Consider the following 4,199-nt stretch of genomic DNA (forward strand, 5'->3'; position numbering starts at 1 on the left):
TCTTCGGCGGTCGAGTGACGGAGGCGCTGAACGCCGTCGCCATGAGCGGCTTCGAGCGACCGGTGTTGCAGGTGCGGATGAAATTCAGAAACGTCGTCGCTTCTCTCGGCACCACCTCACTGTTCTATCTTCGATGCACCGAAGGTCGAGGACGCGATTGCCAAATTCTGTGGTGGGGCATCTTGAACGTCGACGAGACCGAGAATCGACTATACCTGATTTTGACGTTCAACCAGGAAAAGTGGTGCAATTCGGTTCTGACTGACAAGCGGACGGTGCACGCCATGTATGAACTCGCACCAAGGTGGCCGAAGTTGCTGAAGTGGACGACAGTGTGCGACGACGTTCTGCCGAACGCAGTTTCCTTGGAATTGTCAATTTACTACGGAACGCACCTGAACCAGGAGGACGTGAGGCTCCTGCCGAACTTCGTTCACGGACAGGCGAAACGACAAAAACGGGCCCCGCAAGGTATTGCGGGTCAGTAACTAACATGCCGCCGACCGAACGAACCGACTCTCGAGAGGCGAGACGCCTGCAACTGAAATGGATGCAGGACAGAAGGAGGGAACTCTTCGCCGAATTCGTAAACCATTTCGGCGACAACGATCTTCTTCGTAGGACGTTCCCGGAGAGGTTGCAACCGTGTCGACGACCACTTCGAAGTCGTCGATGCTTTGAGAAATAGAAAGGGACTTTAATCAGAGACTGTCTGAACGTCTTCCACCTAGTTCAATGCAAGGAGAGGCGATTGCAGCTCTTCCGGAAGGTGTGGGACACGGTCAAATGCGATCTGTCGGATCGATTTCGACCCCAGAGTTATTCCGTCTCCCGTTTCGAGAAGCAGATACGGTTCTCATGTGCAAACTACCATAAATTACCAAAAAGCAGACGTACTTACCAACGAACGAACGAATAAATGAATGAATAAAATAAAACTTAAACAAAAAAACCATAAACCTGTGTGTGACTTTCAATTTTTTTAAAGTCTGTCTTTCTTTAATGTTTTTCGATGGTGAGTCGAACGATAACTGTGCAGCGTCCCGAGAGAACACCGTTTACGTCGTCTGACGTGACTCCGCCTCGTCTTCGACTTTCCAAGGTCTGCAAGATGTCCGGACCGAATTTCGCGGTCCGTCAAGAGACGTCAGACGACCGGCCCTCGATCTTCCTCGGCAATACTTGAACCCAGCAGATCTTCCGCCGGTCCTGTACACGCGATACGTATCGTCTGCGGACGCTCCGATGGGCTTGTTGGGTAGGAAGGTGCCCGTGGAGGCTGTGTACGCGGTGGAAGCTCCGACCTCCGATGACGACGTCCCGCTCGACATGAGATGGCCGTCGAAGGCGGTGGTTCTCGAGGTGGTTCTCGACGAACGACGGGGAGTCCGGTGCAACGTGTCCTTTTCGAACGCGGTGTCCATGGGATGTCACGCGCTCGTCAGGCGCGCGTCCGGAAACAGGACCGCGTGGCGCATTCTGGACACGAAGACGATACCGTACGTGGGCGAAGAGGCCGTTCGCTCGGAAATGGAGGTTTCGGCACGCATCGCGTCGGAGCCTGTACCGACCTGTTTCGCCGCCGATTACGACGCGTCGTTGCACGACGCCCTGCGAAATGTGCTTGGAGGAACACTCCAGGTGCTGTCGACCGTCGCATCTTTGCTACGGGTCGACGAAGGCGAACATGAAGGACATGCGTCTGCGCCAGGGCGTGGCCGACATAGTGAACGGCCTGCACGACGACCGAAACCGCGATGCTTTCAGAAGTCTTATCGATTCTTTCGCCAAGCTCGTGCTGGACAAGGAACATTGAAAAAATATTTAATGATTAAAGATAAAAACAAACGAAACAAACTTCGAATATGTTGGTGCGTGTGCGTGTGTGGGTGTATATAATATATAGTATATATATACAAATATTTTCGTTTAACCAACAATTCCACATTGATTATATCACGATGTGCAGCAACATGGAGGATGTAAAGGATCGGTTAAGATACACATTTCGTCTGATTCGGGAAGTCAAAAGAAAACAGAATGAATGCGAATCAACCAACGGAATGGACGTTCGCAAGTTGAAGGAAGTGGATATCGACATCAGACAGATGGAGTTTCTGTTCGGAGAAATAATTAGACTTTTCCGTTCGTGCGTCAAAGTTATCAACTACTGTACGGACGAATGGACCGGCGCACAGTGGCTGATCGATGCTTTCGAACGCATCGCGAACTACGTCAGAGAATTCGTCGAAGTCGAAACGAAATGCACCTTGATCGTGGACGAACTTTTAGGAAAACGTAAAGAGGAACCTTCTTCTGGAGATGCCTGCAAGGTGTGTTTTCTCCGAGATGCCGAGGTAGTGACGACGCCTTGTTATCATTACGTTTCCTGCAAAAGATGCTCTTACCGACTGGGAAGTTGCCCGGTGTGCCGGACGACGACGGAAAGACGTCTGCCGATCGGAGATATCGAAGAGGGTACGCGTGTGTACAGATGTTGAACAAAATATCGTTAAAATATGTAATAAATTATCGTTAAGAGAATAATAAAGAATGCATGAAACAGAAAATATGATTTGTGTGTTTTTAATTTTTATTTTCTCGATCGCGAAACTTCTGGTTTCGAATAGAGTGCGCCTGAATCAATCAGTACAACTGGCACTCCGAGACACCGTCGTCCGTCGTCTCCGTTGCCAAGGAGGTGGCCAGCAGTTTCACTTCCTCGTTGTCGTCGTCGTCGTCTTCTTCATTTTTTTCATACTCCGGTGCGCGACCGAGCATCCGTTCGGCACTGCTGTGGGACTTGGCTGCGTTCGTCAGCGGCAGACGCGCGCCTTACTCGTTCGAAGCAGTGAAGCTGCGCTGCTTCATAAACGAGGCGAGAGGTTCTCCGTCGGAGAAGGCAGTAGAGGAAGCGCTAGAGCAATTCCTAAGCGACGTCTCGAGACGAAAAGCGGGGACGACGCTGTCTTTGGAAGCGCAAAGATTGGGACTGGAACGTCACGATCTTCTCGACGGTCTGCGCATCGACTTGGATGGCGAGTTGCGGAATCTGCCGAGACTCCGAGAAACCATGTACAAGGAGATGAGAAAGAGACTGATTCTGTTTGAAGATTTCAACGCCGTCGTAGGATGTCTGTGCGCTGACTGGCAGCGAGGAGACGATGAGTTGACCGGAGGTGATCTCCTCAAGTCGATGGCACCGCTGTACCCGCACCGTCCGCGGACGATCACGCGAGCCGTGGAGGGTGTGGATTCATTCCTTGAAAAGTTGGAGAAACGCGTGGACGGCAACAGGAAGAGGAAGTTCGTCGCCTACCTGTGGAGGTGGATTCCAAGTTTTCCGGTTCCGGAGCACGACGGCTACTCGTCTCTGGATCACGATGCGACACGGACGAGGCCGTCAGACTGTTCGCAGCTGCGTATCCGGCGATAGCGTTCTCGTTCGCGGTGCCGGAGGTCGCCGACGACGAGAAGTTGGCGTTCACCCTGGCGAACGCCGGCTCCCACCTGGCGCGGCTGACGTGGTTCGACTTCGACGCTCCCAGCGTCAGCTTCAGGTCCTCCGTGCCGGGTCTAGCATTCGCACAGGAACAGCGCCTCGAGATCTCGTCGCTGATGCCAGCTTTCGACGCGTACGACGAGGCGGTGCGCGTCACGCAGCACGTCAGGCACAGCATCCCGTACATGCACGCCTCCTCGTTCGACGGCGTGACCGCCGAGGTGGCAAGCAGGCAGAACGAAGGTTACGTCACCAGACTCTCCACCTTTCCGTTGGTGCTGGCTTCCATCGACCCGAAGGACGCCGACGGTGCCAACCGCCGTCCGCCGACCGGCGCCAAGAAGGGCACGACGTACTTCGAGAACGTCGTTGTCGTGAACGGGAGAAACGTCGAGTGGAATCGTTCGTCCGATTGCTTTTATCGATTCCTGACGTGCGCCATGATCCTTCTGTGCTGCCACACGAGATCCGACTTCGTGAGAAGTCCGTTTCGCAGTTCGACGCCGATCGTCGACGTCTTCGCAGAATTGCTCTTCGATCGGGAGGGCAGGCCGAAGACTCCGCGGACGAAAGCGAAGATCGGCAGTCGTCCTCGCAACCGCCGCCTCCACCTCGGCCGAGATCATTTCCGTGCAAACTGCCCAAACCGTTTCGGGAGAGCTCCCGAAGTTTCGTCAACGAAGTGCGCTTTCGGATA

Source organism: Anneissia japonica, unplaced genomic scaffold (assembly GCF_011630105.1).
Source record: "Anneissia japonica isolate Jap-2015-1 unplaced genomic scaffold, ASM1163010v1 scaffold287975_len91358_cov152, whole genome shotgun sequence".
Classification (NCBI taxonomy): Eukaryota; Metazoa; Echinodermata; class Crinoidea; order Comatulida; family Comatulidae; genus Anneissia; species Anneissia japonica.